This window comes from Bombus vosnesenskii, unplaced genomic scaffold (genome assembly GCF_011952255.1).
Source record: "Bombus vosnesenskii isolate JDL3184/JDL3185 unplaced genomic scaffold, Bvos_JDL3184-5_v1.1 scf7180000013316, whole genome shotgun sequence".
NCBI classification, from domain to species: domain Eukaryota; kingdom Metazoa; phylum Arthropoda; class Insecta; order Hymenoptera; family Apidae; genus Bombus; species Bombus vosnesenskii.
In genome coordinates, this window is record NW_022882962.1 from 1,954,073 (window position 1) to 1,975,761 (window position 21,689).

The 21,689-nt window shown below is 38.5% G+C and overlaps 1 protein-coding gene across 8 annotated transcripts in view; it reads left to right on the forward strand.

Annotated features, from left to right (window-relative positions):
* LOC117235442 (TWiK family of potassium channels protein 7-like) overlaps positions 1-21,689 on the forward strand; it is a 290,562-nt gene that overhangs the window by 244,302 nt on the left and 24,571 nt on the right. The window lies entirely within an intron of this gene.

A 21,689-nucleotide genomic window follows, 5' to 3' on the forward strand; every position in this document is an offset into this window, starting at 1 on the left:
TTTGTTTGAAGGAAAAGGGAAATATAACGATAAAAAGTAATTGGTATTATGTACGTTTAAAACACTTGATTATTATTGCTTCGTTCCTTTGTTTCGTATCGCGAGCATTAATCAAGTTCGATAAAACTGGAACGAAGTAGGTAAAGGGAAGAGAAAGGAGTTTGAAGGGATCGTTGAGAAGTCTCGAGATGGCAAAGAGGTCTTTCGCTCCTTCTTTTCGTGTTTCGTTGGATTCGAATCACGCCTGTCTCCTTCTCGTCTTTGCTCATTCTTTTTCTTACTTTTTCTTTCGTGCACTGTGTTCGGTTCGCTTCTTGTCTTTCAGGTATTGCGGCACGTCAGCTTCTTCAGACGTTCTCTACACTATCCTTTCCCCCATTCTTTCACCCCTCGCTACCGTAAAATTGCTATTTTCATTTTCTATTTTCTCTGGCACCTGCAACGAAGCGATACAACCGCGGATTCTAACCGATCTCCGATTTTACGTGCGCCGATAGACGTTCCGCGTAATTCCAAACGCTTTCTTTCTTCTTACAGCTAATGAAAACAATTGTATATCCTAATCGTGTTACAAGTTGCAGCGTTATCATCCTCGATATAGCGGTACGATGAAATTACGAAAGAAATTACGAAGAATTAGAATATGTATCGATTTCTTGAAAAATGAATAGATCGAAATTTACTTCCGATCGAAAGGTCCTGTGTCCGAAAACATCAAAAATTTCTTCCCTGGAACGTGAGATAAAAGCTAGTGAATGAGCCGCACGTTGCTCTTTCGAAAGAATCGATCTAAAGGTAAAAGCAAAGACACGAAAACCAGCTCTTCGTGGTAAAAATATGAAGTTTGTCAAGGCGTACGAAAAATAGACGATCGAATACTGGAAAGGAATCGTACACTCTGATGAAACAAAAGCTTTTAAATGAAAAATCCTAGAATTAATATTTGTTTTATCTACGCTGACTATTGGCTCACGATAGAATCGCCAAAGGTAACATCGATTGTCTATCAAAATTTCTCCGACATTCGTAAAATCGTCTCTCATTCTCCACGCGTATCTCCACAGCTATAGACCATTGATCAAAGGGGAAATTGCTCTTTATAGTCAGACACTCGTATATGAGAAAACGTCGACGCGCGAGAAGCTAGCGAATAAATGTAATAAAACATAATGAAACCCGTGACACGCTGACCATTCCGAAAACGTTGACACTTTTATTTTCCATTCGCGTGGTGGCAAAGTATTTCAGGATCTTCGTCTAGCGTCGTGGTGATAGTAGTACATATCCGTCGACGTCAACGTCAAACGCCACGAGAAGATGGATTTCCTCTTTCTCTTTCTATACTTCGGCAACGGGAATGGTAATATGTACGAATGATCGATCGTTGCCAGAGTGGAATTGTGCATCTCGCAGGATATATTTTTTAATCTCGTTTCCCCTTCCCTATCTCCCGTCATCTTCTCTATCGCAGCCGCCTTAACGTCTTCTTTCTTTACGACGTGTCTAGCCGTAGATAACTTTCCGATTACGCGTCCTCTTCCAAAGGATCGCGCCTCGTAAATTCTACATAGAATAGATGAAACGAACGGCCTCGAAATATATTTCTTGTAATCTACTCTGTCTCGTAAAATGTACGCGGTTCGTGTGGCATTTTGCGCGATCCTAGCGATTTTTCTCGCTTCTGTCGCAACTATTCGATAGCTACGAACAAGAAAATTTCTTTCGATCTTCCCTTTCCTACACGTTCGCCTTTTTTCCCAATCTTTTTTTCTCTTTTCGCTCCTTTTTACGTATATCTCCGCTCGTCGTTCTCTCTTCGGTTCCCAACTTTTGTTTGCTCCTAAAAAGACACGAATAGGTAAAGTTGTAACAGCACGACGAGAACGTTGTTGTAAGCACGGTGCAAATAAACTTTGTTTGCCGAAGAAATCGAAGTTTAATGGAACGCCTTCGCGCTGTGCGCACGCATGAAACATAGCAATATCGCGAGTTTATTTGATATAATTCCAGGATATGCAAAAGATGAAAGGACGATTCTTTAATCGAAGGTTGAATCGAAATTTTCGTGACTCGTCAATAATTAACGACTAAAGATTAACGATACGATCGTTCCATCGTTACAAACGAACAAACTGCAAGTATCCACATCCATCATAATGCAATAGTAATAGCATCATAAATTATCGAAATACAGCATCGATTGTTTTTCAATCGGCGAATGAAACCGCGAACGTTTGTCACTCTCGTTTTAAAGGAATCCAACGATAAATTTCAAGTTACTTTGGTAATTGATGGACGATCATGAAAATACAATTTACGGGAATAACGTTCCTGAACAAACAAGTGCTTTAAAACAGATGGAAGGACAGGCGAACATTGCTTTGTAGAAAAATTGCCATAGGGTTGAACGATGTCGGAGAGAGGAAAACGAGTAGAAAATGAAGATAGTCGTCTTTGATTAATGTCATGGACTTCTCGCGAAAGAATGTGGAACAACGCTTGGCGCGAAAACGCGTTGCTATTTAATTCTAATAAATTTCCAAGTTAACTTATCCTGAAATTGTTTATTACGATTCCGTTTCCAAGAAAGATACTCCTTTTTATTGATATCACAAACAGAGAGTTTTATGAATATAATTTAAAAACTGCAACCTGAATAGAAATTTGTTTTACCTGCTAAATATGACAAATACTACATTTCGCATATTTGATACATTTTTGCGTACTATGTGCATTCTGTGCGTGCATCGAACCTCTAAATTTCCAATAAACGCGTAAAAGTCTACAGGATAATTATAAGAAAAAGGAAAAGTAGTTTGCAGTTAGACGTTAAATATAACGTTGTGCACACGTTTTAACTTCAACATATGTAGGTTGATTTAAACTTTGTTAAAATTTCTGTACGCGTGAGAACACTTAACTATCATTCATTATAATCCGCGGACGTAAGACCGGAATATAGTGGGCACGCAATAACTCAAATTATACGGCCATAAAATATCGTAATAATCTCGCGAGGATAAGTTTCCTGATATCGATATAAATATTATAGCCCGTATTATACGGCACACAAGCCTGTATAATACCATAAAAATTATTGCAAGCAAATCCAGCAACTGCCGCGTAATACCATAACAGTATATTTTACAAAAATAGGCAGCCTCGTGGATACAGCTGCATTCCAACGGACGCATTAACCATCCATCTAAATGCTTTATTTCTTCGTGTAATCTTCCCCATAAAAACTTTACCGTGTAATCCGGCCAGTTTCCCCTAACGTTTCGCACAGACGGCGCTACCCTTCCCTTGACTTTTTTAACTGCATTAGCGAACAATGGCCGTACAAATTCATAAACAATGAACCGATACGTTCGATGGATAGACGTACGGTATACCGTGCACAAGAATTATTCCAAATATCTTTAATCCAATTTTATTCTCCGATCTTGTCTCGAGGATTCATAAACGTAAGAAAACGTAAAAAATTTCGTTGATAGACGTCGATAGAAAGAATAGTTAGCGTTGATTAAGACAAATAAAAAAGCAATAATTCAAAGTGGATAAAAGTGGATCCTGCAGATTACGTGTTGTCGATAAGCGTGTCCGTTCAACGTTAAAATGTTCGAACGATCGAAATATGCGTTCCCATTCTAATAGTTTCTATAGATTTTTCGAAGTGTTGGTTATTTGTTAGAGATAAATATGAAACTCGAGTGATTCAGACATATTCGACGTTTCAGTTTAAATATAACGGAGGAGAAATAACGTCGTTTCATCCCAGGTATGGCAAGAAGCGAAGAATTAACAATAAACAAACATTTCTCGACTGTAACTTCAAAAATGTATAAAAAATATCGATCTTTTAATTGAATTGCACCAGGCATGTTTTTTTACACCAGGAGCTTTCAGTTCGATTTTACGCAAAATTACAACTATACAAATTTTTACTTTTCCATTTTTTTTTTTTTTTTTTTTTGTAAAATGTTTGCTTCTCTCGCGAGTATAAAATATATGACAAATTGGAAAGAATTTCATCATTATGTTTCATACGTTCCGGTTAAAAATTCGATTCGATGTCATATCGGAGCAATTTCAAAATACCGCTATCGTTTACGTCCAACGTTTCGATCAATTTCGCCTCAAGTGGTAGCCGTGGTCAAATGGTTGAAAGGGAAGAAAAGGAGTAGCAATTGAAGCTGATAATGCAAATGCGCGTGAAACTGAGAGGAGAAGGAAACTTCCAAGGTGAGATTCGGTAAGCAACAGCACCACCGGAAGTCCTACGGATACGATACTGCCGGAAATATCGTCGAAATATGCTAAGAGCCGACCAGGCCGCCTTCACGGTCTTAGCATAACAACGGCCTGGCATTCGGCGCAAAACTTCTGAATATGCAAGAGGCAGTCAGCCCCTGGAATTAAAACGAGATCCACCTTCGTTCTCGTTCCTTCTGTTTCTCACTCTCGTTTCCTGTCGCGTTGTTTCGGCGTGGCCGCGAAACATCGAAACGTATCGACGAAATATCTCTCGCTGCTTGTCGGCACCTCGCTAAGAACGCCAATCTCACGCCACCAGCAATTCAAAGAGCACCACTTGCTTCGGATATTGTTCACCTAAGTGAGATAAACGGCAAGCACCGAGTCTGAATAATTTTCGTTCCGTTTACTCAACCGTCTGATATTAGCCTCCGATGGAGGTATCTTTCGTTTTTATGGAATTAAACGTACTACTTGTCAAAATTGTAACAGTAATTTATTTATAATTCGTCTAAATAAGAATGTTGAACGTCAAAAACCAAAATGAAGGTAACTCCAGTTTTTCTTATTCATCAATTTCATTACGTTAGGTAATACGATTATCGTTGAAAAGAATTTGTATTTGTAACGTGGCTCTTTTTTAATGTTTGATATGTACGTAGAGTTTTAAAAAAGACTTGATAAGACGCTGAAGGATCAAACGAAAAATGAAAAGCTTATTTTTCTGTCTGCAACGAGCAACAAACAAAGATTCTTACTTTATTAAGTGTCATGCCTTTCCATCGAATTTGCATGGGAACTAGCTCGGCTCCACCCTGCGCGGCTTTCGCCGTTCAAAAGAAGCGCAAATAAGGTTGTGAAGTTGCACACGGCCAACGGTGAAGAAGTCGAACGAGACTACGTGGAACCGGCACCGTGAGTTTACAGCCATTAACATGGCAATGGCGATTGTTACGGCACACTGGTTCGTTGGCATGGTCGAACGACAACTTTGTCCTGGACGACGACGGCTGCGGCTGCGAGAACGTAGAACTTGTACACCCTAGGGAATACATTAGCCGTAATCTCCACCTTCGCCCTGGAAAATAGCGCCTCCGCCATACCTACCACGTTCCTATACTTGAATATCCAAGCCATAATTTGGTTCTCAAAAGTTTCTTCTTTTATTGCATGGAAACGATATTCTAAGTTTAAACTAGCTAGACTCAAAGACGGTTGATCGAATGTTGCGTAATTGAATCGCGTTTCGTTTAGAAACGAACAAATGTCTAGAAATTATAATACTTTCATAGAATCGTTATTCGGTCAACCATAATTTCATCGAGACAGACAATAAGAGTATTTTGTTGAAACATTCGAGTTTAACAATTTCTGTGAAAGTTGAATAGTTCGAGTAATTTAATTCCAACTGCTCGGTGACAAACGTAGATAACTTGGCCTTAGATCGAAAGAGGTCTTCAAAACTTCTACCTTAAAAAAGCTGTAAAAACTTTGCGCGAATTTCTGAATCCATGAAATTTCCCAACTTTTAATCCTGACCTTTGCCGTTCCGCGACAAAGTACATGGCTCGATTAATCGTATCTCCTGAGAACTTAAATCAACTCTATGTGAAAGAAACGCTGCATACGATGGCTACAAAAGGTATTTCTACCTACTCTTATTTTTCAACTATGCGCCTTTTTCTAGCTGGTTTTACCTTTCATCTTCACAGTATCAATCTTTTGTGAATGTACCTCTAAATGACACGATATTTAATACACTGGAACCTAATTAACTAGTACATACATAGGTGCTATACTAAATACGATGACGTTCAAATGTTTCTTTGCATATTATTTATTACTCCAGTATGAACTTTGCAAGCAACCAATAGTTTCATCGATCGATATCCAAAGGCTGGAAATATCCAAGAGTATAGTCATTCTGTTAGAAAATTGATAGTACATTATCTGGAAATTACACGTTCCAGATACAGTCGGAAACGTATTCTCGGTGTGCATCAGTATAAAAGAGCCGCGACGTCGCCTGGCCCAGATTTTTACTCATCCGTATTTCGAACTCGGTAGGAGAATTATCGGCCGTGTCCCCAATTTATAGACGGCTAATAAAACCGTATGTCGAGCTCCAAGTAATTGGAAGACCGAACAATAAAAATGAATGGGTTTGTTAAAAACCGCGGCTGAAAAATATATGTTCGGGGAGAAGCTGGTGCTTCGAAGCGACATTTCAAATGCAGATCAGTACCGGATGTAGATCCAAATGAACCAATCTGCCAATGACGCAATCCTGTGGCGACGTTGACGTATAACCACTGTTCGAAATGCGTTTTTTCTACGAGCTGGTTCCGCCGATTAAAAAATTTTTATCGTCGGACGCTGGGTTTATGAGCGCACTCATAGAACACACCTGCCAGAAAATGCGTTGCGCTGAAAGCCGAATGTCAGGATTCGTAGTAATTCCGTTTGTCTATTCTGTTTGGTAATCTCTCTTCTTCTTTTTTTTTTTTTTTTTTTGCTTTTTGCAAATTTTTGACGAGAATAAAGATACGTTTGAAAAAGACGAATCTTTTCTAGATGACCGTTGTAAAATAATTTCAACGCTTTCTCTTTATGCTTGGACATTTGTCGGTGCGTATAGTGGCGGACGGAAGAAAATGAAAAAGTAGGTGATAAGAAAAGATAGGACAATTTTACAAGATGAAATTGTAATTGAGGAAAACAGCAAACAGATGTAATACTAGGATAGATAACTATTATCAAGTTTGTTAAAAGTGTCTACTAATCATACTCCCAGGCATCAGGTTTACTTCACAAACCGAGATCCTTTTTATGTCCAAGCAAATGTGAAGAGTGTGGATTCCTCGCATACAAGCAGGTAACGTACGTTTGATCTGCTTTGTAAAAAAAGTTGCAGGATGGGTAACTGGTGTTTTAATCTCAATTTAGAAGGTTTCCAAGAATTTTTTCCAAGATTTCTTACCCACTGAAAAACGTGTCGGACATGGATGACCCTCGTTTACGGTTCGTGGTAACCGTAAAAACGTTTACGGTATAAAATTTAGACTTTCCTTTATTCGCCACTGTATGTAAGTGTACGATATTTGCTTGGAAAACAAGCCGAATAGGACAATAAAAAAACCAATGATTTCATGACGACTCTTATGAAGTAAGTATAAATTCAATATACAAGTTTACTGCCATAGTTCCAAGGGATTTCCGCTGGAAGAAATAGAAAGAAACGAGGGGAAACGAAAAACACATTCGTTCGCGGTTCTTCTCGTATAAAGTTCATTGGCTAAATAAAAATATATTATTAGACGGAAGCGTTAGCCGTAATTTGCCACGGACTCTTCTTTCGTCGAACTTTTGTCGTTGTGAACATAAACGGAGAATGAGTTACAATAGAAGGGACGAGGAAGAAATATCGCGTCTGTTTCTTATTCCGTTCACGGCCAGTCTCAATCTAGAACAGCGTCGGACCGACACAACCAAAGGGACCGAAGAATCGAAACCACGACCCGATAAACTTCCAAGGCGAATGCTTCCTTAATGCTCGAGATACACCGTCGGTCTGGAAGTTATATCGTGGCTCTGCGAAAATAAACTCACCCCTTTCTCGCGACTCGCCGCATTGATGGCGCCTAACCCCTCGATCCATTCAGTTGCGACTAGTCTGGTCACCCGTCCTCTTCCAATGCGAAATATTCTTTTGTTCGCGAAAACATACCGAGTTGTGTAACGATACACTTCTCGTTACAATATTACGTGTCTTGCAATTTTATTCAAATCACTGGACTGCGGATTTTTATGCAAATGTGGGGAATTTGAACAAGAATGCACGCATTGCATATAACGCATAAAAATATACGAAATATCTGAAGCAGAGTACTCGTTACGATACTAAGTGGATAAAGCGAATCTCTGGTTAGATTCCTTTTGTTTAATTGTATTCGTAAAAATGTAATTTTGTATAAATATCTACAGTCTACCAATTATTCTCTGGTTGACTAAGGATTTTTAAGGAAATTCATATTTTTGAGAATACGGTTAAACATGTATACAAATATCATACAAAGACACTATACTCTGGATATTTTATACGTTCTTCGTGCATTCCGTGGAATTTTACACTTTCACGTTTTCTATGAATGCAAATAAAAAGCTGCGGTCCACTTCTTAGAATTCGTCGGACGAGATTTTCACGCTGTTTCGCTCTGAAATGTTTGGACTGTTTGAACTTGGATTGTTTAAAGGTTTCATTATGTTGTTTCGGGATACTAACCTTTAACGTTTGTCGTCGGTAAAAGAAGATATTGGTTAACTTTTCAGCAAACTTTTCGCCAGCAAATTGTATTATTCGAGATAAAAGTCGCATTCAGCGATTCCTGCAAATAAATATTAAATATCGTTGTGAACTTATTGTGAATTTATTATGCGATCTAATGCTTGAGGGAGGTGGCGCGAGCACAATGGTGAAATATGAAATAACGTTCTGAAACCAGATGAAGTTGTGTATCTTTGGACGAACAGCGGCGGAATGGTCGAACAGGGTAAACGATTCACGGCGAACAGCAAAGTGGACAGAAAAACAGGAAAAGACAGGAGATAGCGGGAAGAACGGTGAACGAAGCGTGTGGTAATAATTCGGGGCACGTCCCACCGATGGATTCGCATAGATAACTCGAAACCTGTAATTACCTGTCCGATACAAAATCGATGTCAAAGCGAAAAGACTGGGGACACGGAGGTCGTGAGTGGACGTGATCGAGAACAAACACTGGGCGCGAGAGTTCGAGAGGAACGAATGTACGTGATTTGCTATTCCGACAGTCGAGCATCGGCGTGCTTTCACGACCCTACAGATTTTTCGTAGAGGGATTATTGAAGCACTTTCGGAAGGGTGAAGTGTTGTAGCAGTGTATGCGATCAATTGATGGTATTACGTATTGCCTCTTTGAGGCAAACGCGCCACATAGCTAGTCAATGCCGGAATCGAGAGAAAAGTGATGCGAGAAAATCTAAATTAACCCGGGGGTAACAATTTACCAGACTGTGAAATTGATAAAGAAAAAAAAAACAGCTTTCATGTGAAAGGTATTACAGAGAAAGAGAGATAAAGAAGAGGGGGACAGAGGGAGAAGGAGGGAGGGAGGGAGGGAAAGAGAGAGAGAGAGAGAGGAATTATGGGAAAAGCGTTTCGAACACTTCATACCATTTATTTATTATTCTTTGTTTTTTACTGGTCTTCATATCTCATAGTTGCAACATGTCGACTAAAGCTTCGATTCGATTCCGATACTTAAGCATTTGGTTTGTACCTTTTACACAATTTACGTGACGTGAAATATTTGGAACGGAGGTCTTGAAATATTTATTAAAGAGAGATGCAATTTTTGTTGAAAATGAAACAAGTCTAGCAAAAGCCTTATCAGAATTTTAGGTATATCAAACTTGCAGGTATTGTAGCTTTTTTTGCATAAAAATAAATGTTTATGCGAGTGAATGGAATGGAAACGAGCGGTACTTATTGCTTTTTAAAAGTTTACTAGCTAGTGGATTATAACGTTGAACATCGCAAATATAATAATATTATGTACTTCGTATTATCGACATCGAAGTAACAATCATGAAGCATCAAAGAAGAATCGTTCGATTTCGTTATATCAATCACCGTAATCCGCGTCGGACGTTAAAGAATGAACATTCTCTTAGACATCTTTTTCTCCGGCTGTATCCGACTATCTTCCCGATGGATCTTCGATTTCCGCTTCCTTTTTCGTTTCACCACGCAGAAAAGAAAGTTCAATTGATATTATCGATTACTGCAGGATCACCAACGAGATCAGACTTTTCCATTGAAAAGTGGATACTTCTAACTTCTATCGTTCTTCGTTTACGAAATAAATACTCGTTTGTCGTTACTCTTCTATTCCTCAATTTTTCATACCGTTTTCAAATTTGCCGTGTTCGCTTTAATCCCGCCACGATCGTATTTTTCGTTTAACAACAAAACCGTTTGGCCACGCCGTTTTTATTTTTATATCGTTATTAACTTTATTCGAAATGAAATCAATTTTCCTCCTACAGGTTCGTAAATGGAACGTAAATAAATAACTAACCTCGAAATGAAGTTAATTAATCCCTAAATAAATTTGATTAATCGAAACAATTTCCACCTGTCGAAATTCTATGATATTCCATTGACAGTTACAATTCATCGACGAATTTCGAATACGATCTCATGAAATTACGAATACATTGTTTTACGTCGAATCCTGGATAACGATCACTTGGCATCAGCGTGATAATAATTAATGAACGAATCATGCTTTGAACTCTGGTAATTACGCTATAATTGCACTAATTGTTCCGTAGCAACTCATAATGAGATTTGCTCGCCAGACTAGTTACTAACCTCCGATTGATTTGCACGAATTCATCCATTCGAAATCATCGACCTATTCGAATCTCCTAATCGGACAAATGTATCGGTTATATTATAAATATCAAATTCCGTCCACTGTTTCTTGTTCTATTCGGAAGTTCGTTAACTATGCGAAAGAAAAGATAATTTCCTTCGTCTGTTTTTAAAACTGGACATTGTCGTGTTGGATTCAACATAGTTGTAAAGATAGGATTGAAACTCTTGTGAAAACAATTGTTTCGAAGAACATTTATTGGTATAAAGCTTCTATGAAAATAATTATAATTAATTTTTATTTCTACATGGGCGTTACAAAGTTTCTGACGTTTAGTTAAATAAATAAGATTATTACACAACATGCAGATAAAGTGGCTGCGGAAGTTCAAATATTTGCTGTAAACTTGAGTAAATGTTACATGTTTGTGGCTTTTGCTAATTATTCCCATAATTAACGTCTTCGCTGCAGAAGACGTACCAACTGAACTTCATCCGCAAACACGAATGTTTTCTATCTAGAAGCGTTAGAGATCATTCTATATGTATTTATAAACGTTTCGAACTGTGTACGAATGATTATCGCTTAAATGCAAATGCAAAAACGAAGTAACATGTGGTGAAATTTCTACTTAGAATTTTACGAAAAGAAAGGACGGCGTATTTTATTTCTTTGAATTTAATTCATTTATAATTTTATGAAACGCGAGAAACAAAAGAATCTCTTTGAAATTCTCAGAATAACAACGATGGTGCGGAGAAAAATACAAAAGAATAGGAACCTTTATTTCGAAAGCGGTTCCACTTTATTCCATGCGGAGTAAAATTCAGCAAAACTTTTGTGCGAAGCGACTTTATTGTCTTTAGCAAACCTTATACTTGCTAGTTTTATGTTCCACGAATAATCAAGATACGTATTTCTTATTTGCTTTGATAGAATTCCAACTGTATCTATTTCAATATAAAAACAATATCTACCAATTCGACGAGTCATTGGCAAAGTTCGAATAAAATTTGTTCATACTCTTCCGCAAGTAGCAACACTTACTTTTATGATTTTACGATTTTTTACTATAAAACTTTCTATTTCATCTACTCTTTATCTTCTAGACTACAGATTTTTATATATTTATGGCAAATTTAATAGTAGAAAAATGAACACGCATAGAATATACGAAAATATACCAAATATCCAAAATGTAGAGTTATAATATTTAGTAGATGAAACTTTCTATTCACGTTCCATTTCTTTATGTCGAGAAAAATATAAAAAATCATGGAAACCCGCATTCTACTTATCTCTATTCGCAAAACAAAATTTTACTTAACCCCTATAGTCACTTTAATTATTCTTAATATATCCTCGTTTGCGAGATAAGGCGAAGGCAGCACCGAAAAGTTTCTACGTGGAAGCGAATCGGTTCAAGTAGAGAAATTTCAGAAAATTTACATTGCGGTAAGTCCCGGTAGACAGTGAATATTATCCCGTAGCGAAAATGAGAGGTTGCTCTGCCTCGTTTCGGTTAGGTTCCTTCTTTGCGTTCGGCGGTCTCCGCGGGATACCTTGAAGCGATGACACGTCAAAAACTCGCTGGATATTTGCTCGTGGCAAATATACCAAAGCTGGTACTGCCATGACGATTTTCGTGGCTATGCCTAGCAAGGGAAGTTTTACAGTGAGAAGTCATTAGAAAGTCTCCGAGGACGAGTGAAACAATTGTAGTCAATAACCCAAAGAACTCGCTCTCTGCGCAGACTGCTAAATGCAACATTTTACTGTTTTCGTAGCACCTCGGGGGTAGCTTCTGTATAGAATGAAATTGATCTTTCGCAAACAAACGGAGAAATTCATTTTCTGGTGATCTTGTACAATTTTCATGGACTAAGCGACGACTATTCGCTCCTTCCTTGTCGAATAATGTTTACTTACTGTGATATTTCGTTCGATTTAAGTATTCACGATTAACAAGAACGAACAGTGTCTCTGTTATCGATTGAACTCTCGTGTCTGTATGAGACAGCTAAACACTTTTAACACATTTTTTATAAGAAAGATCTTTTTTTATTTTCAGTTCTTTATTTGTACCCTTTATACATAATCTTCGCAAGCAGTTTTATATCAAATAAATAACATTTGGCTTTCGCTACATTAAGCGACAAGCACTGCAGAAGCTATGTGCATTGTTATTATTATATAAGAAAGATAATCGTGTTTTCCTATTCATAGAACCACTCGCTCTCTTTCACTTCCTACCTCGTATTTTGTATCACATCGTATTCGAAACGCGATATGAAATTAGGATTATAACAAAATATTACTAGTATACAGATAAAAAAAAACAATTCAGCTAAGAAGATCGTGCATTTTGGACTGGTTATATTTTTCGAAAAAAATTGTACGTTAAAGGGTTAGAAGATCTTGCGATAGATGTGCAATCTAATGATAGAAACAACATGAATCTTGCGTGTGTATACGTTGTCACACGAGGGATAAATAAAACGTGGTCTATTTTCTCGCGATGCACCCGTCAAAAGATTCTCCTCGGTTATTCAATTTGCTCCGACGACGCGTATTCGCCCGGCCCATAAATAATCATGAAACAACGTAGCGGCACGTAAAGAGCCGGCCAGTTTTTCCCACGAACGTTTAATCCTCGCGCATCGATAGTTCCGCGTACAAACGAGCTTGTGACACGACGCGTGTATCGCTCGTTGTTTAATCGCTTTCGCGCCGTTTTCAGGCTGTAATAAAGCGCGAAACCCGATTAACTCCGATACGGACCGATACAGAGATCATTCCTGATTTTTCGCGACTCGACTAAGCTGACCGAAACCTGGTGCGCAATGCGAACGAGAAATAAGAACGGATTACGCGTGCGTTTACGCGCACGCGATGACAACGTTCACCAAGGTAATGAGGTACGGATAATTAAGCTCACCCTTTCGCGGACCTTCTTTTGTTCTGTGTACTTTCAAAATGATAGCAGACGTCGAGCAACGCATTGTACACGCGTTCCCTGTATTTTCCATGTTTTTCGTTATTGCATAATCGATTGTTACGTGTATTGTTACGATTGAAGAATTTTAAGACGAAATGAAACAAGTTTCTTTTTAATTAATCCCCTTATTTTATAGAATTTCATCATCTCGTCCCTTCATTCGGTTTCGTTTCGTCGTTGTTGTTTCTTTTTTCGTTGTTTCTTCAAGTACAATGTTCGCGTTCTCTATTAAAGAACAATTCACTCGTCTAACTCAGTGCACATTGGCGTTCAATGAATATGCCCGAAACCAGTCCTACCAAGCTAACATTGTTCTGTCGTGGAATCTACGTTGCGACAGTAGCAAGCATAATCAACCGCTCAGCAAGTTCAACAAGCGATACTCGACAAATACATATTAATTATTGCTCCATATTCCCCATCTGCACCGTCTCCAATTCGATTGCCCACATAAATTCTGCATCGCAATAATGACCGCATAGGCCCCAGAATTCCACTATTCGGCTGACTTGTCGTTCTCGTGATATACGTATTAATAGTATACAACGTGCTTAATGAACGATACACGCAATTTTGCTACGCCCAATACTGTTTCTCGTTAGAGGATTTCGAAATACTATGACGCGTCATTCTTTTTTCTTATTTGTCGTTATTTTAGTTTGATCTATCAACGTGTACATGTGTAACGATGTTGCGTATAATGTATATAACGTAATGATGCCTCTTAACCCCTTAACCTACAACCACGGGCATAGCACGTGGTACGATGATACGAGCTAAACGTAAATATTACGGGCATTCTCAAACGTAAATCGTAGGTTAAGGGGTTAAAGGGAAGAAAGGAAGATATACGAAATCATTGAGAAGTTACGTGACAAAATATTAAAGATCCATTTAACGGCATTCGTTGGCATCGGCAAGAAGACGGAAGAAAGTTTGAAAAAAGTATACTCAAACGGAATATACTCTCGAAGCAAATCGTTAACCGTTGCCAAGTGAAATATTTTTCACCTTAACAGCTATCAAATGCAGGCTTCTCCTTCTCGTTCCTAAGGCCTCAGCTTGGCTTAGCAACACTGTGGCCTGTGCATCCTTAGAATAGGTAAAGCTCGCCAGGTTCAATGGAAAAGCACAAAGTAACGGAAATCGTTAACTTTGATGCCAATTTTCAAAGAGTTCCATTCAGGGTGAAAAGAGTGAACGCTATCGCTCGTACGGAAGAACACAACGCATTATGTCTTTTAAAACCTTCATAGTATTCCACGTTTTGTGCACGGTATCGCTTACCCTTCTTTCCACGTTGTGCCACGTCCTCGTTTAAAACACGGAACGATTTCGTAATTTCAAAAATTCCCTTTTTTTTATTTTCGGATTAGATGGGACTTTTCACCGAATCGCTATTCTACCTCTAAAAATACTATTGTTCATTTGTGCATATGTACATATATTTGTGTTTATTTATTTACTTATTTATTCATTTGTACTGCATTTATGTTTTATTTATTTTTGCAAATATAAATTCCCATAAATATTTACGGTCAAATGATAAAAATTAATTTTAATAGCAAACACTTAGTAAGATTAAACTTTCGAAATATTTTTAAATAGAAAAAACACAGAAATACACATATATACATAAATATACTGCATGCAGACCTAGATATCGCTCAAGATCGATACAAAATATTCTGACCGAATTGCAACTCAAGATCGACGTAACGATCATCCTTCGCAGTAGCATCGATTGTCTGCTCAAAGAAAATAGGTCACGAATCGGTACGATAACGAGCGACATTATTTATTTTCAAATGGAATACTCCGGCTAGCCAATAGTTTTCTGCTGGAAACATTGCACTGGAAGCCCTAGTCGCAGATGGATGCTGCAAACATTCTACTGACATAGCAATGCGTTTCTATCAGAAGCTACACGCGTGTAAATTCAAATTTCCTACGAGCAAAATACACGGCTACCAGGTGAAAACTATGTCCATGACAACAACAACAACAACAGCAATAACGTACGTGAGAATATCGTCAAAATATACATATGTGACGTAATAATATACCCGGAAGAGACAGAGTCGTGAATCAAATCCAGGATTAAAGCTCGACAAAATACAACACAATGTTGCATTTTTGTATCGATAATTTCAATGTGGCGCAGTCGCAGTCTACTTAAAAAAATACAAATTTAGCAAGAAGGAAAATATTAGCTGAAGCTTAATGATCGACTTCTTCGCGTTTTAACCTGAATTTTCAAACAGACTTTTTTTGTACGCATTCAACGTCTTCGATTAATTCTCTTCTATTCGCATCGATCGATTCGATAATACGAAAGAGATACTATAACCGCGTCGTAGAAACGATAACATTTCTCAAGACAATAATCGTAAGCTATGGGACCGGAATTTTTATCCTGACGATAAAGAAATGCGATCGTTGCATGAACAGAAAGAAATCTTTGAAAGATTCGCACAGCAATCCCAAGTCTGACAGGTTCGATTCTCCTTCCGTCGATCGACACGAGATAGCAAGCGGAAAGCAAAGTGTGAACGCATCGTATCACCTTTCGTCGTGTGGGTTGTAGGTGAAGGTTAGAATCTCGACGGCCGAGCCGAAGGGTGGAAGAGAAAGGACGATGTGTAACAAGACAATCCAATATCCTAGCACCAGAAACGCCTCCGGAACTGACAGCTCTACTAGCTAGATGGAGGTTTTACCCTGCCACTCTGTTAACACCGACGTTGTCCTTTGTCATGTGTAAGCTTGCTCGAATCCTGATTAACAACCTGTCCTTGCTTACAAAATATCGAATCTGAATCGATAATAGCGATTTAAATTCTGTTGTCGTATAGCGACCGATAGAAAAGAAACCTATTTATATTTAACACGTCGACTGTCAAGTGAGTTTTATATATTTTGCCCTGAGAGTCGCGATAGTTTGGAATATAATAATAATGTTTAAGTTTTTGCAAAATATTATTATTATATTTGATATACCTTTTCTCTAACGATCGTGTTATCCACGAATGTCGACAATTTTTTAGCTTACAAACTTTATCTTATTTTAAAAATTTTAGTAAAATACCAATGTCTACCGTAAATACTAATACAAATAATTTAATTTCAAAGTTTTCCCGTTTCTCGTAATATTGCTTGAAAATATGGTTGCCGGTATACGTGATTGGAACGAGATACGCAAACACGAAGGCAACGCTTCCACTTTTCTTCTCGCGTCATACCCCGGCAACCAGTTAACCGAGGAACGTACGTGAATTTTCATAAAAATTAATGTCAATCCACAGGGCTCGTTTTAGGAAAGCTCCGACGGGCTCCGTGGCCTCTTTCCATTCATGCCAACAGCCCACCTCGTAATCACGTAGAACGACCTAACCTGGGACGACCTGTACTAACGTTACTGCCTCTCCTCTTTTTATCCCGCGTCTGAAAAATCGAGAAATATTCATCCCGAATGTATTATATGTCTGGATGACGGGAGTAGGTAAAAATGTCTTGTTTCTTGAGCACTTTAAAAATTTTGCTTCGATAAAAAAATCTGTTTCAGCTGATTTCACATTTTTCCATCGCGTTTCCCCATGGAATTCAGACGCTCGATCTTTTATTCGCTTAATTGTAAACACGATTTCGTTGGTCGAAATACGATCAGATTGATACATTTACCATAAATTTCAATTTATTCGAAAAAATGAAAAATAATTTTTGTGAAAATCGAGCGCAGCGATAGACTAAAAATTTCAACATTCTGCTTTCTTTATTTTTTACCTCGGAAGATAAAAAATAATTTTAACGAACATCAAGCACAGTGATATACTAGAAATTTCAATATTATTTTTCAATTTATTTTAAAGAGTAAAAAATAATTTCAACGAAAGTCGACCGCACCGATATAATAAACTACTTATTTCTTTATACTGAATTTAGTTCGTACGATTTCGTATCGTTGCACCAGTTGTACATAAATTCAGAGAGACAAAACCCGGTTGAACGTGGACAGATGGAAAGCGGAGAGAGGAATCGCGCTAATAGAAATGAGGTGAAATTAATTTATCACGCTCTAACAAACTCTCGAATCAAATAATACGAAATAAGGATTATATAGGTATAGAGGAGTGGTGGTCAGAGAGGAAATTAATCCGGTAAATCAAAGTGAAAGTCAAAGAGCCACAGGAGTGACAGAAGTGGGCGAAGTTAGGGGCGAAGGGTAGATAGGGGTGAGGCAAAGAAAGACAAAGGATAGGAGTAGGTTGAGTAGAAGGGGTTATTGGTATTATAGGTCCCTTTAGTTCTCCATTACCGTGGCGTAAGGTTATAAAACTTATTGGATGATAAAACGAGGGCATACCTATTCTCGTTGAAAATGCATCTTCGGTGAGTCCCCGTTTGTGTCCGTTTCCGCGGCAGTTGTATGGTACCGCGTACTCAGTATGTGTGCTGATAATATTGATTCCGTGACAGGTTGCGTTCTGTATGATTTATCAGTTACGAGGTTGGATCGTTCATCAATTCGCAATAGAAACTAAATTGTACGCGGTATTGTAATAATTATTCGCGTATAAATAGATTAACAATCCTACCGTTCCATGATATTAACTCGTCGTACGAGAGAGATAGTAATCGAATAAAGAAGAAACACATTTTCGATTAAACTTCTAGAACTCTCTCTGGGACACTAGTGGGAAAAAGTTCGTCTACGCATTACAGTTTTCAAATTAAAAATCAATTTCGTATCGGAAATGAAATACTTATTGATGTACAAATATTAGGTTGTCTCGAAAGTTTTATAAGAGAATGAGGGAATAAGGGAGATACATTTTTTGGTTTACATTATTTTATTTAATTATGTACGATCCATTTTATTCTATTACTACAAAATGGGTCGTATAATAATTATCACGCATAATTCAATGGGACAACCTAATAGATCAGCTGTTCTACCGCTACGCTATATTAATTCATCGTAGATGAAGAATGATACCAAATGTTGAAGAAGAAAAGTGCAGGTATTGATTTGAAATTAAACTTCCGAATCTCTTGCTAAAATACTAAAGCTCGCGAATTAGAATTTTTTCGTTGCATTCGCTCGCGTTAAAACCGAAATGTTAGACATCCGGCCCCCAAACCGTTTCCTGTTGCATATTGTTAAAAGGGGCACGGTGACAGGTACAGTACACGGAACGCAAATAGCCGGACACAAATTCGAGACACTAAGAGGGGTTGGAAACATAGCAATGTAGGTCCGTGTTCTATGTTACTTGGACAGTACGACACGGTCTAGCTGCACAAGTTTTCTGCGAAGCGACAAACCTTGGTAGAAAACCTACACGTACCAAAGCAACATCTAACTTTCCGGGGAATTTCTATTCCCCTCTTTTTACAGATAGAATAGCATTCACTTCTTTCGTATTAATTATAACCAATAATTAACTGTACGTTTTATCTGTTTCCGGATCGCTGTATTTCTTTTCCTTTGCCATTCCATTTTCACTTGCAGGCAACTCGTAACAAATTGGAAGCTTTGCGACTCTCAGCAAGCTGACTTTTGCCGGACTGAAATATCTAAAGCAAATAAATCATCGGCCGCTATTGTTCGAAAACTACCGGAACGCGCAACTCAAAATTCAAATCGACGACATTCGGCTACATACTAAGCGCAATTGATCGACGACACGCGCGACCCCCAGTGTCCAATTCCAATACATTTGACGTCGCGCGTGATTGTCTTTCCCCGGTGCAAACGTTCTCGTGAACCGAACGAACGAATGATCTTTGATCCGGCGTTCTTCGTTTCAAAAATAGCCCGATTTATCGGAGGCAATTCGAAGACCGAGCGGAACATCGATAAATCTAGAAAGAAGGGAAACGGAAGCGATACGATCGAGGCGTCCACGGACGCCTTTCTCCCATTATTCGGACACGGTGACGCGATAGAGACGAGAAAGAAACAGAGAAGAAGCAAGTAAAAGGAAAAGAGAGGAAGATTTGCCAGATTTTGTATCCAGTTCGCGGGGTTAAAACCTATTTTCCGTGAATACGCGGAGTTTATTGACTGTCGCAAATCGCGTAGCTGAGCCCCTTGCTTGGCCCGTCGTGGTTATTGAGTTCGACCTGTTCTCGCCTATATACGTATACACACCGACGTCGACGCATACGTGTGTCCATAAGTAACGCACGTACGAGTCAGGCCCATAGCCGTGCGAGCATTACGACCACACGCTCAACTACTGACATTACGGTCACGTAGCAATATTCAAATAAACCGCGGTAGAAAGCAACGTGGCATAATAAGTTTCCCCCTCCGTCCATGCTATTCCATCCCCATTCGTCTCTTTTTCGTACCCCTTCGCTCTCCTCGCCCCTTGCGAGAAAGAATAATCAAGCCAGGCTGTACGTCCGGACCGGTGAAGTTTCCGATGGAAAACGGAGAAATATTACGATCTTCGACGTGTACAGGCGCTAGCTGTGGAAGCTTCAAGATTTTGGAAGGAAATTACTCGCAACTGATTTATAACACGGTACGCATTTTCGCTCTGGGCAGCCCCATTATTGCAGTATGGAAATTGCTTTACGCAAGCGTTGTTCAATGAATCGCCAAACTGGAGGCCTGAATGGAAGGCAATCTAATTGGTTTTATTAGAAGACGTTGATCGAACTAGGTAAATGATCTCTTGTCGACTATCAAAACTAGATCGAAGAACGTTTCGCGTATCGAACGCGTTAGCATTCGCACGTAGTACCATCGCTCTATTTGTCGTTTTGTATAAGAGAGGGTGGTTTAAATGTCGGTTAAATGTTCGTGTTCCTTATTCTACGAAAATAGATTATCGTATAATGTGAACCATTTATCGAGATTCGAAAATACGTAGAAAATTTCTAACTAACGGTAAAATTTGTTCGTACAATAGACTTTCAACTAAGAAATTTGTCTTTTTCTTTGTACCTTTCAACAATATCTGCTGCAAGTAATACGAATACTTGTGCAATTTCATAATTTGTGTTCTTTTCTCTGTGATAAGTTACGAGTGGTGCTTCATCAAGACGATTATTCTCTTTTCGTGACGCGTTAAATTTCTTGCCGTGTTATAAAAATGCGTCGTTAGGAAGAAACTGTTTACGTATCTTTAAGCTACGGTGAACGGTTCATATTTTCATAGAATAAGCAACGCAACATTTAGATCATCGCTTCTTGCACAAAACAACGAATATATATAATGGTACTGCACCAAATATAGTAATGGTGCTGTTTCAAAATATTAATGCGAATAACTGTATCTATACAGTCGGTCGTTCGATTTTTGTAAGAGCAATTAGAGTGGATAGAGATAATTTATTTGACGTTCTATTAACCAGGTATCCTTTGAAGAAAAAGCAGTATAACGATAGATGGTTGGTCGTTGTATGGATCGTACAGGCGCCGATAATTCTGTACGACTAGCGAGCGACGAGATAAAATGCGACAGTGCCTTGCCTCATGCAACGAATTAAATGGCAGGCCAGCCGCTCCGACGCAGATTGGAAAATTCGGAGCGCGGCGTGTACATTTCTCAGCCAATGTCAAATACACTGTCGGCATACGCGAAGGTAAACAAAAAAAATAGCGCGTGGGATCAAAACGAATTTCTGGTCCAGTCAAAATGATTTGAGCGAACGGTGTCGCTCTTGTCGTAACTCTATTTTCTTCTTTTTTCTTTTTACTTGCGACAGTTCTTTTCTTTTTTTCTCGACCCAGTTCTTTCCATTGGTGGTCGCATTTAGTTCGAACACACTAACCGCGGATAATTTATTCATTGAACGTGACCAGTATTGTCGAAACATCAGTGGGCGCGTCATTTAACCGATTGCTAAATCGTGCTGTCGCGTCCGATCCAAAATAGAACTTGAAATAAAATCGAAAATAAAATTTTTAATCGCGGAAACCGGAAACCCTGCTGCTGCTACTACCGGAATTTAAATAACTTAATAACATTATACCATTTAGAGTACGTGGAGCCGCGAAT